Source organism: Rhinoraja longicauda, chromosome 21 (genome assembly GCF_053455715.1).
Source record: "Rhinoraja longicauda isolate Sanriku21f chromosome 21, sRhiLon1.1, whole genome shotgun sequence".
NCBI classification, from domain to species: Eukaryota; Metazoa; Chordata; class Chondrichthyes; order Rajiformes; family Arhynchobatidae; genus Rhinoraja; species Rhinoraja longicauda.
In genome coordinates this window covers 703,488-716,203 of record NC_135973.1, presented here as the reverse complement: position 1 = coordinate 716,203, position 12,716 = coordinate 703,488, and the positions used below count along the sequence as shown (strand labels likewise).

At 57.9% G+C, this 12,716-nt stretch overlaps 1 protein-coding gene across 2 annotated transcripts in view; it reads left to right on the top strand.

Annotated features, from left to right (window-relative positions):
• Nucleotides 1-7,628: 7,628 nt before the first annotated feature.
• gprc5ba (G protein-coupled receptor, class C, group 5, member Ba) overlaps nt 7,629-12,716 on the top strand; it is a 14,438-nt gene continuing 9,350 nt past the window's right edge. Inside the window, exon 1 of one of the 2 annotated variants that reach the window (XM_078417555.1) lies at nt 7,629-7,851. The gene's annotated coding sequence lies outside the window, so the exon portion shown is untranslated. Of the gene's footprint in view, nt 7,852-8,580; nt 8,737-12,716 lie in introns of those variants that run through there. The other variant, XM_078417553.1, reaches the window with a different exon arrangement.

The window sequence follows — 12,716 nt, the reverse complement described above, 5'->3', positions numbered from 1 at the left end:
CACCACCTTCAAGGAACGATGTACCTGGACTCCTGGACCCTCTGCTCTACAACACTCCCCAGAGCCCTGCCGTTCACTCTGAAGGTCCTGCCCTGGTTTGACCTCACACCTGTGGCTGAAGAAGGGGCAGATATCTCCCTGTCCTGACCCTGGCATCTGATGAATGGCCTCTCGTGCTTTCCCCTTTAAATGGCCACAAAGCCAGCAGTCCCACTACAGTCTGATCCTCGCATTGTGTGCAGAGACTGCCCTCTGCTGGACACACAAAGCATGAAACACCAACCCGAGTCAAACAAGGACACCAGACATGAACCTCACGGACACATCTCCCCACAGAGGCTGGAGACAGAACGAGTCGGGGCAGGCGGGCAACACTAGCAGTCTGCTAATGGACCCCCCCCCCCCCCACTGACACCCCCCCCCCCCACTGACACCCCCCATTGACCCACCCCACCCCCCCCATTGACCCCCCACCACCACCCACCCTGATGAGCTCAATGCTTTCTCCAGCCACAATCAACAGGAGGTCAGTGGAGAAATGTCCCCGCCTCAGTCAGTCTCAGGTCCGCCTGGACCAACGCCCACGGAGGCAAGACCAGCCCTAGTCTGCAGTGAATCCGCACAGGGTCCCAGCACAGGGTCCCAGCACAGGGTCCCAGCACAGAGTCCCAGCACAGGAACCCAGCACGGAGACCCAGCACAGGGTCCCAGCACAGGGACCCAGCACAGGGTCCCAGCACAGTGACCCAGCACAGGGTCCCAGCACAGGGTCCCAGCACAGGGTCCCAGCACAGGGTCCCAGCACAGGAACCCAGCACGGAGACCCAGCACAGGGTCCCAGCACAGGGTCCCAGCACAGGGTCCCAGCACAGGGTCCCAGCACAGGGGCCCAGCACAGGGTCCCAGCACAGGAACCCAGCACAGAGACCCAGCACAGGAACCCAGCACGGAGACCCAGCACAGGGTCCCAGCACAGGGACCCAGCACAGTGACCCAGCACAGTGTCCTCAGGACCTGCACGATCAGCGGCGGGTGATCACGGACACCAGTCCAGTCCAAGGGCCCCATCCACTTCACACAGACTACATCATCCTGGTGTCAAAGATAAGCAAGATAGCCTGTCTTAGTGACCACCGTGCCCCACTAACCTGCCCCCCACAGACCCACCCACTGACCCCTCTCCCACTGACCCCTCTCCCACTGACCCCTCTCCCACTGACCCCTCTCCCACTGACCCCTCTCCCACTGACCCCTCTCCCACTGACCCCTCTCCCACTGACCCCTCTCCCACTGACCCCTCTCCCACTGACTCTTCTCCCACTGACCCCTCTCCCACTGACCCCTCTCCCACTGACCCCTCTCCCACTGACCCCTCTCCCACTGACCCCTCTCCCACTGACCCCTCTCCCACTGACCCCTCTCCCACTGACCCCCCCCTGCTGACCACCCCCCACTGACCACCCCCACACCACCATCCGCAACTGGCCGCCCCCCCCCCCAGACCAGCCCCTCCCCCCCCCCCAGACCAGACCCCCCAGTGGAGAATGCGTCTGAGTGCTGTGCATTTATTTATTATCTGTTTCGGCTGCGTGGATCTTATCAAATCACGACCTGTACGCATGCCCATTACACACCGGACAGGTTACAATGCAAAAGAACACGGCGCAAGTATATTGAAGTGATTTATACAATCACAAGATGATAACTGGACATTACAATGTCAAATACTGATCACAATTATCCAATCAGCAAGACATGATTAGCCAGGAGACTCGTGACTACGTGGTGTTCGACAACTTTACTGACACACGTACATGCAGAACTCATTCACAGGTCAACAAACCTGCACACAGCCCCATGGACTGGTGTAGTAACAGGTGAAAACCCACAAATACTTTCCATATTATCTACTGATAGTGATACAAATCATACATTTCATTTCATTCTCCCCCCAAAACAAAAACAATAAAAGATGGTTGTTATAAATCGTCACGATCTCGCTCACTCACCAAAGAGGGCCAAGCAAGTCACCAACCAAAATCATCGTAGTTTTGTACAAATTGACCATAAATACACCCCATTAATAGTTTTGAAAACAGTATTTTCTTACCTCGAAGCAAAACTGGGAAATACAATAGACAATAGGTGCAGGAGGAGGCCATTCGTCCCTTCGAGCCAGCACCACCATTCAATGTGATTATGGCTGATCATTCTCAATCAGTACCCCCGTTCCTGCCTTCTCCCCATACCCCCTGACTCCGCTATCCTTAAGAGCTCTATCTAACTCTTTCTTGAATGCATTCAGAGAATTGGCCTCCACTGCCTTCTGAGGCAGAGAATTCCACAGATTCACAACTCTCTGACTGAAAATGTTTTTCCTCATCTCCCTTCTAAATGGCCTACCCCTTATTCTTAAACAGTGGCCCATGGTTCTGAACTCCCCCAACATTGGGAACATGTTTCCTGCCTCTAACGTGTCCAACCGCTTAATAATCTTATACCTTAGAAGCGGTCCATCAGTGACTGTAGTTCCTGCTGGGTGTGGAACACAACTGCTGTTTCATCGGTGAACAACATGTCTCTGATGAGAGCTTCAGGTACTTTTGTCTTGGCTCGGAGGCGGGTGAGGTTGAAGAGCCTGCCGTCTGATCTAGTACGCAGGTAGATCGCCTCTGTTGCGGTGCTGAAGGCATGTTTCAGGAACAGAGCGAAGAAAATCCCAAAGTGTGTGGGAGCGAGGATACAGCCTTGTGTGACGCCACTGCAGATGTCAAAGGGCTCCAAGAAACTGCCATTGAACTGCATTGTCCCCTTCGTGTTGATGTGGAAGGATTCTATCATGCTCTGCAGTTTTGGTGGGCAGCCAATCTTTGGGAGAGCCTTGAATAGGCCATCTCTGCTGACAAAGTCAAACGCCTTGGTGAGGTCAATGAAAGCAATATACAGGGGCATCCGCTGTTCTCTGCACTTCTCCTGGAGCTGGCGAAGGGAGAAGACCATGTCTACTGTTGACCTTCCAGCTCGGAAACCGTACTGTGACTCTGGGTAGACACGTTCTGCCAGCTTCTGCAGGCGGATCAAGATGACCCGAGCAAAGACGTTGCCAACGATGTTGAGGAGGGAGATGCCTCTGTAGTTGTTGCAGTCGCTTCTCTCGCCCTTGTTCTTGTCGAGGGTAATGATCGTGGCATCCCTCATCTCCTGTGGTACAGCTCCTTCTTGCCAGCACTGGCAGATGACTTCATGTAAAGGAAGCAGTAAGTTAGTCTTGCAGTGCTTGATCAGGTCAGGGGGAATCCCATCACTGCCTGGGGCCTTGCCTGAGGCCAGGCTGTCAATGGCCTTGCTGAGCTCTTCTACCGTCAGCTCTCCATCTAACTCATCCATGGTCGGCAGGCACTCGATGGCGTCAAGGACTGAGGAGCACACAGTGTTCTCTCTCGAGTAGAGGTCGGAGTAGTGTTCCACCCATCTCTCCATCTGCTGGCATTTGTCTGTGGTTACTTCCCCAGTGGAGGGTTTGAGGGGGGCTGTCTTACTCTGGACTGGTCCTACCTAGTGCCTTCTTAATGCCATTGTACATTCCCCTGATGTTCCCTGTTATGGCGGCCGTCTGGATGTCCTCACCTTTTGTGATATGACAGCGCTGCCCCAGCAGCTACGGCTCGCCTGCAGTCCGTTTGTCTTTGTGTTTTTTGTCTTGATTGTAGTGTGTAGATGTGATGTAGTGTTTTTTGTGGTTGTGCACTATGTGGGGGGGAGGGGAAACTAAAATTGTCTCTTCTGTACGAAGACGCGACCTTTGTTTTCTGGGTCGTGTCTCCGTTCCCGCTGTGGCCTACCATCGGCCAAACACCTGGAGCTGGCGGCCTCCAGCTGGGACCACCTGGGGCTCTGGTTCGCAGAGCCCGCGGCCCGAACTGTACTCACCACCTGCGGAGCTGTGGTGGCGCCGCGGGAGCGGCTACGACTCGCCTCCGGGGGCTTTGGCTGGATATCGGAAGCCCGCAGGCCCTGCTCTGGGTGGGGGTCGACATCAGGAGCTCCAGCAGCAGCAGTAGCGTCTTTGCCCGCCCCGGATCGCGGGGCTTGGGTCGGCCCGCTGCGGACCTTTCACCGTCCGGCGCGGCCTGGAACGTGGCAACGGCACCAGCCTGACCGCGGGAGAAGACGGCAGGGGAAGAGAGAAGACATTCTGGCCTTCCATCACAGTGAGGAGGGGACTGGAGGAGACTCACTGTGATGGATGGTTCTTTGTTTTGTGTTTTGTGTTGGTTTGCGATTGTGTGTGTTATTGCTTATTTTTATTGCTCTTATTGTTGGACTGTGGGTGACGAAATCTCGTCCAAAACACTTGTTTTCTTTTATGACAATAAAGGTTATTCTGATTCTGATTCTAAGCTGTGTCCAGTACTCATTGGCACAACGCCTGACAGTCTGCTGACCCTTGCTCCTGGCAGCTCTGAGGATCTGCAGGTTCTTCTCGTTGGCTGACCGCTTGTACTCGGCTAGGGCGGGCGTTTGGCTTCGATGACGGGAGTCATCTCGGTCGACTTGGCCTCAAACCAGTCGTATGTCTTCGAGATCTTCTTCCCAAAGCTGGCCAATGCTGTGTGGTGCATGGTGTCCCACAGAGTTTCCCACTTCTCTGTTGCAGAGTCTCCAGGACGCGAGGTGCCAAGTTCTCTCTCAAAAGCCTCTGCAAACTGTGGCACGAGGTGTGGATGGGGCATCTTGCTGACACCGATCCGGGGTTTCTCCTGCTTCTTGGTATGGTAGAACCTCTTTGGTTGCAGCCTGATCTTGCAACACACTAAGGAGTGGTCTGTGTGGCAGTCCGCACTGTGGTGGGAGTGTGTGGTCTGTGTGGCAGTGCGCACTGTGGTAGGAGCGTGTGTGGTCTGTGTGGCAGTGCGCACTGTGGTAGGAGCGTGTGTGGTCTGTGTGGCAGTCCGCACTGTGGTAGGAGTGTGTGTGGTCTGTGTGGCAGTGCGCACTGTGGTGGGAGCGTGTGTGGAGAACGTTCTTGAGGGCAGCACGTCTGACTAGGATCAGATCCAGTTGATGCCAGTGCTTTGAGCGTGGGTGCCTCCAGGAAACCTTGTGCTGGGGCTGTGTCTGGAAGTACGAGTTGGCGATGCACAGGTCATGGTAAGTGCACAGCTCGAGCAGTCGCTGTCCGTTCTCATTCATTTTGCCCACACCAAACTGCCCAAGGCAGGAAGACCATTTTTGGACTGACCATCAGCCTGAAGAAGATGAACGTCCTGGGACAGGATACAGAGGCACCGCCAGTCATCATCAACGACGACTACGAACTCGATGCCGTCCATCAGTTCACGTAGCTCGGCTCCACCATCACCGACAACCTCTCCTTGGACACAGAGATTGACAAGAGGATCGGGAAGGCAGCTACAACTCTCGCTCGCCTCATAACTCGAGTGTGGACCAATCCAAAGCTGACAGTGAAGACAAAGATATCAGTCTACAACGCCTGTGTCAACAGCACACTGCTGTACGGCAGTGAGACATGGACTACATATGCCAGACTGGAGAGAAGACTCAACACCTTCCACCTTAGAAGCATCTGCCGTATCCTGGGTATATCCTGGCAAGACAGAGTCCAACGCCAAGATTCTGTCTGGCGCTGGCCTTCCGAGTATGTACACTCTACTCAGGCAGCGCAGGCTGCAGTGGCTGGGCCATGTCCACCGCATGGAGGATGGCCGTATTCCAAAAGACATCCTCTATGGAGAGCTGACATCTGGGAGGTGAACCATCGGCCGCCCCCAGCTGCGTTACAAGGATGGCTGCAAGAGAGATTTGAAGGTGCTCGACATCGATGTGGAGTCCTGGGAGAGCCTTGCAGCTGACCGTATGAGGTGGAGAGGTATCCTGAACCAACATCTCAAAACGGGGGAAGAGAAACTGATGAATGCAGCGGCAGACAAGCGGGCATGCAGAAAGGAGCGCAGCAACTTCAACAGACCAGAGACCACACACAAATGTGACCTTTGCGACAGAAACTGTCACTCCCGCATTGGTCTCTTCAGCCACAAGCGACGCTGCTCTAGCCGAGGTGTGGAGCAAGCAGCCAACTAGGATGCATCACCCATGGTCAGCCATGACCCAGGGGGCCAAAGAAGAAGAAGAAGTCAAGCATGATTTCCCCTTCGTAAATCCATGCTGACTCGGAACGATCCTGTTACTGCTATCCAAATGCTCCGACATTAATCTTTAATAATTGACTCCAGCATCTTCCCCACCACTGATGTCAGACGAACTGGTCTATAATTCCCTGCTTTCCCTCTCCCTCCTTTCTTAAAACATTAGCTACCCTCCAATCCACAGGAACTGATCCTGAATCTATAGAACATTGGAAAATTATCACCAATGCGTCCACAATTTCTAGAGCCACCTCCTTAAGTACCCTGGGATGCAGACCATCAGGCCCTGGGGATTTATCAGCCTTGAGTCCCATCAGTCCATCCAAAACACCATTTCCTACCTAATGTGAATCTCCTTCAGTTCCTCGTCACACTAGGATCTCTGGCCACTAGAACATCTGGGAGATTGTTTGTATCCTCCTTAGTGAAGACAGATCCAAAGTACCGGCTCAACTCGTCTGCCAGTTCCTTGTTCCCCATAATAAATTCCCCTGTTTCCGTCAGGGGGGTGGTGGGGAGCGGGGCAGCCGGGGGGGGGGGGGGGGGCGCGGCGGGGGGGGGGGGCAGCTTTGGCCGAGATTTTATATCAAATCATGAAAACCTCAGTCCCGTGAATATTCTCAGCGACGGTCACTATTGGCGACAATACTCCGTTGCTTGATTTGCACGTGTGTGTTGAACGCGGGGCGCGGGGGGGGGTCGGTGGGGTTGTGTGGAGGGGGGGAGGGGAGGGAGTGGGGGGGGGAGTGGGGAGTGGGGGGGGAGCGGGGAGTGGGGGGGGGGGAGCGGGGGGTGGGGAGCGGGGGGGTGGGGGAGCGGGGGGGGGAGTGGAGCGGGGGGGTCGGTGGGGTTGAGGGGGGTGGGGAGCGAGGGGGGAGGGGTGGGGAGCAGAGGGGAGTGGAGCGGGGGGGGGGAGCGTGGGGGGGTGGGGAGCGGGGGGGAGGGGGTGTGTCGGTGGGGAGCGGGGGGGGGGGGGAAGCGGGGGGGGGGAAGCGGGGGGGGGGGGAGCGGGGGGTGTCGGTGGGGAGCGGGGGGGGGGGAGCGGGGGGTGTCGGTGGGGAGCGGGGGGGGGGGAGCGGGGGGGGGGGGAGCGGGGGGTGTCGGTGGGGAGCGGGGGGGGAGCGGGGGGGGGGAGCGGGGGGTGTCGGTGGGGAGCGGGGGGGGGGGAGCGGGGGGGTGGGGGGAGCGGGGGGGGAGCGGGGGGGGGGGGGAGCGGGGGGGTGGGGGGAGCGGGGGGGGGGAGCGGGGGGGGGGAGCGGGGGGGGGGGAGCGGGGGGGGGGGAGCGGGGGGGGGGGAGCGGGGGGGGGGGAGCGGGGGGTGTCGGTGGGGAGCGGGGGGGAAGCGGGGGGGGGGAGCGGGGGTGTCGGTGGGGAGCGGGGGGGGGGGGGGGGGGGTCGCTGTGTGCGAGGCGTCGGTTCAGTCGCGGGACAAAAGGAATGAACTTCTCGCTGTCCGCGGGCGCCGGGAACCTGCCCGGGGTTTGCAGCGGATGCGGGAGGTTGGCGCGGCGAGTGTGTGTGAGTGTGAGTGTGAGTGTGAGGGTGAGTGTGAGTGTGAGTGTGAGGGTGAGTGTGAGTGTGAGTGTGAGCAAGCAGGGGAGCGAGGCCGCGGCTGTCAGCGCCGGAGCGAATCTCAGTCCGGTCCCACAGCCAAGCGTCGCCCAGCGGGTGCGAACCGCGCCAGGTCAGCACCGCACACAGGGGGGGGAGGGAGAGGGGGAGAGGGAGGGGAGGGAGATGGGGAGGGAGAGGGGGGAGGGAGAGGGGGGAGGGAGAGGGGGAGGGGGGAGGGAGAGGGGGAGAGGGAGGGGAGGGAGAGGGGGAGAGGGAGGGGAGGAGGAGGGGGAGGGGAGGGAGAGGGGGAGAGGGAGGGGAGGGGAGGGAGAGGGGGAGGGGAGGGAGAGGGGGAGAGGGAGGGGAGGGAGAGGGGGGAGGGAGAGGGGGAGGGAGGGGGGGAGGGAGAGGGGGGGGAGGGGGGAGGGAGAGAGGGAGGGGGGGGAGGGGGGAGGGAGGGGGGAGGGAGAGGGGGGGAGGGGGAGGGGGGGAGGGAGAGGGGGGGGAGAGGGGGGGGAGGGGGGAGGGAGGGAGAGGGAGAGGGGGGGAGAGGGGGGAGGGGGGAGGGAGGGGGGAGGGAGAGGGGGAGGGAGAGGGGGGGGGAGAGGGGGAGGGGGGAGGGGGAAGGGGAGGGGAGAGGGGGGGAGGAGGAGAGGGGCGGGGCGTGGAGGGGGATAAGGGGGGAGTGGAGAGGGGGAGGGGAGGGGGGAGAGGGGGAGGGAGGGGGGAGGGGGGAGGAGAGAGGAGGAGGGGAGAGGAGGAGAGGGGGAGAGGGGGGGAGGAGGAGAGGGCGGGGCGTGAGTGGGATAGGGGGGGAGTGGAGAGGGGGAGGGAGGGAGGGGGGGGGAGGAGACGGAGACGGAGACGGGTCCCGCAATCTGGCGCCGCAGTCGGAGCGGGTTCTCGGGATCTCGGAGTCGCGACGTCGCTGCTGGTTTGGTTTTTGTTTTGTTTTCGGGGCAGTTTGTAAAGCGGCGACAATGTGCTGTTTGTGAACCGGGAGCGTTGGATCAAGGTAACGGCGCCCGGTCCCCGGTAACACGGCGACAGGACAGGACAGACTGAGCCCAGTGAGTGGCGGAGACCCCACGTCTCCGCTCTGGGCCCGGCACCGGTTACTGTGTCAGACCACGGGGCAAGAGGGGGGGGGGGGGTGTGGGTGTGTGTGTGTGTGTGGGTGTGTGTGTGTGTGTGTGGGGGGGTGTGTGTGTGGGGGGGGGGGTTGTGTGTGGGGGGGGGTTGTGTGTGGGGTGTGTGTGTGTGGGGGTGTGTGTGTGTGGGGGTGTGTGTGTGTGGGGGTGTGTGTGTGTGGGGTGTGTGTGTGTGTGTGTGGGGGGGTGTGTGTGTGTGGGGGGTGTGTGTGGGGGGTGTGTGTGTGGGGGGGGGGTGGGGTGTGTGGGGGGGGGGGGTGTGTGGGGTGTGTGGGGGGGGGGTGTGTGTGTGGGGGTGTGTGTGTGTGGGGGGGTGTGTGTGTGTGTGTGTGGGGTGTGTGTGTGTGTGTGTGTGGGGTGTGTGTGTGTGTGTGTGGGTGTGTGTGTGTGATGGGGTGTGTGTGTGGGGGTGGGGTGTGGTGTGTGTGTGGGTGTGGGGGTGGGGTGTGTGGGTGTGTGTGTGTGGTGTGTGTGTGGGGTGTGTGTGGGGGTGTGGGGTGGGTGTGTGTGGTGTGTGGGGGGGGTTGTGGGGTGTGTGTGTGTGGGGGTGTGTGTGTGGGGGGTGTGTGTGTGTGGGGGGGGTGTGTGTGGGGGGGGTATGTGTGGGGGGGTGTGTGTGTGTGGGGGGGGTGTGTGTGGGGGGGGTGGTATGTGTGGGGTATGTGTGGGTGTGTGTGTGTGTGGGGGGGGGGGGTGTGTGTGGGGGGGGGGGGGGTGAGCGGCCGCTTTAATCCGCTGCCGGTGCCGGGGTGAGACTGTCCAGTGTGAGCTCGGGTTATCACAGGGTGCGATGTGTTTGGACCCCTGTCCCCGTGTCCGGCTCGCTGGCCCGCTGGTTCACTCTGGCCCGCTGGTTCACTCTGGCCCGCTGGTTCACTCTGGCCCGCTGGTTCACTCTGGCCCGCTGGTTCACTCTGGCCCGCTGGTTCACTCTGGCCCGCTGGTTCACTCTGGCCCGCTGGTTCACACCGTTCACAGCCGTGTGTGTCTCGCCGTCCACTCGCCAAACCCAATGTTGGGATCACAGATGTGATGCCTCTCACTCACACAACGCGGTTACCGTTTCTTCGTCCCGGCTCCAATGGACCTGTTTGTGTTTGTAACAGTTTGTGATGCACTTTCCGTCCAAACCCCTCCAATATTCCCGCTCCTGAAACCAAAACCGGGGCAATTGTGAAGTAACTCGGCAGCTGGGAGAGAGATTGGGGGTCGCCTATCTTCATCTTGTTCTAGGGTGGGGGGAGGAGGAGGGGGGGGAGGGGGGAGAGAAGGGGGGGAGGACGAGGGGGGGGAGGGGGGGGGAGGAGGGGGGAGAGAGGGGGAGAGGAGGGGGGGAGAGGAGGAGGGGGGGGAGGAGGGGGAGAGGAGGGGGCGGGGGGGGCACTGGCTCTGACACACATGTCCCAATATTCCCACATCCCTTCTGTCCAAGTCTCTCTCCTCAACCCCCCTGTCCGTGTTGTTGTAACTCATTTAAACTCCACCACCCATATCTGCTGCCGAACCAAACAAAGGTGCTGGAGGAACTCAGCGGGTCGGGCAGCGTCTGTGGAGGGGATGGACAGGCAACCTTTCCGACCGGACCTTGTCTTTTTCAACCTTCAGCAAAATCCCAAGCAGTTGTTTATTTGACATTTCTTGTCTTGTTTGTGAAGAGAGACGATGTGCAACGTAGGTTTGAATGCAGCTTCCCGAGACCCTACCCGAGACCCCCACCCGAGACCCACCCGAGACCATACCCGAGACCCCCACCCGAGACCCCCACCCGAGACCCTGTCGGCCACAGACAGACCCTCTACCTTAGAGTCGATTTGAGTTTAGGAGCAAGGAGGTCCTACTGCAGTTGTACAGGGCCCTGGTGAGACCGCACCTGGAGTATTGTGTGCAGTTTTGGTCTCCTAGTTTGAGGAAGGACATTATTACTATTGAGGGAGTGCAGCGTAGGTTCACCAGGTTAATTCCCCGGATGGCGGGACTGTCATATGATGAAACAATGGATCGACTGGGCTTGTGTTCACTGGAATTTAGAAGCATGAGACGGAATCTTAGAGAAACATATAAGATTCTTAAGGGATTGGACAGGCTAGATGCAGGAAACATGTTCCCAATGTTGGGGGAGTCCAGAACCAGGGGCTACAGTTTAAGAATAAGGGGTAGGCCATTTAGGACTGAGATGAGGAAAAACATTTTCACCCAAAGAGTTGTGAATCCGTGGAATTCTCTGCCGCAGAGGGCAGTGGAGGCCGATTCACTGGATATTTTCAAGAGAGTTAGATTTAGCTCTTCGGGTTAAAGGAATCAAGGGATACGGGGAGAAGGCAGGAACGGGGCACTGATTGAGAATGATCAGCCATGATCACATTGAATGGCGGTGCTGGCTCGAAGGGCTGAATGGCCTCCTCCTGCACCTACTTTCTATGTTTACCTAAACACGGACTGGTGCTGGCAACAGCAAGCCACGAGCAGATAATGACCCCCTGGGCAAATGGCTGTCCGTCTGAACAGAGGTGGCATTGATAGTAGCTTCTGTTCTGCCCTAAATCCCCCCTCGTGACATTAGGGAGGGAATATTGGGGCAGTTCGCCGGCCTCACTGGGATGGACAAACATAGCATAGGACAGAGGGAGATGGTGGGGGGAGATCAGGGTGTATCTGGTCGTGGTGGTTGTGGTTGGGCTTCCCTCGCTGTGGTGGACGGACACTCGTATCCAGCAACATCCACGGCATCTCGGCCCAGGCCCCATCACCAGACTGTGGGGGAATGGGCCAGGTGTACATGTGTGCTGGCCAGTATAGGCACGGTGGGCCGAAGGCCCTGTTACTGTGCTACATCTACGGTTGAACTGCCCTGTGATGTTTAGCCGCAGATCCATAACATAATTCACATAATAAATGGGTAGATTCTGTGCACCGTGAGATGTGGGATGTTTGTAACGTTGGATGTATGACGCTCGGTGACACGGGGCTCACAGTCTCTGCCACCTTCTCTTTATCTTGTTCTCCTACCACCGTCTGAAAAACAAGTTGCACGCCAGCTAAACAAACCTTGGTCCCAGAACTGCCTCCAAGTTAATCTTCAAACAATGTAGGCAATTCGAAACCTCTCTCTGAGACACCAGCGTTTCAGACAGACAGACAGTCAGGGATTAGCACACTTGCACACATTTACACTCACTTGTGCAATATCGTCATTCATGTGGTCATGCCAATGTCATGGGTCACATGCCTGGATGATCACATGTAGTGCATGTTGTTCACCTGTCTCCGTTCTCCCTTTCCCTGCCTGTGCTCGGGGTTGTGTGAGGTGCATGTTGTTCACCTGTCTCTGTTGTTCTCCCTCTCTTTGCCTGTGCACGGGGTTAGTACCCATCGTGGTGTCAGGTCGACTGCCACTGAACCCTATCTTTATATTCCTGTCTAATTGTGATATGAACAATGTCCATTCAAATATTTAGAGATGAAAATTCGTCCTCGCAGCAACAAAGGAAGTCTGAATATTTAGCAGCCAATTAGTTTGTTAGTATTTGACAAAGTAATTGCACTAATTAAAGTGTTTGTTGAAATTGCAACTGTGTCTCCTTCCTATCGGCTAATTTTTGCGGAATGATAGTGATTGAACAGGCAGATTATTCCCTCTGCAAACGCCAAGATTCTTCATTCCTGGAACATGGACTGTTGGAAATCACAGGCAGGTGTCAGGGGTTATGGGGAGAAGGCAGGAGAATGAGGTTAGGAGGGAGAGATAGAACAGTCATCATTGAATAACCATTATTGATGGGCCGAATGGCCTAATTCTGCTGCTATCACTCATGAACATGATCTCATGATAAAAATCACCAGTCTC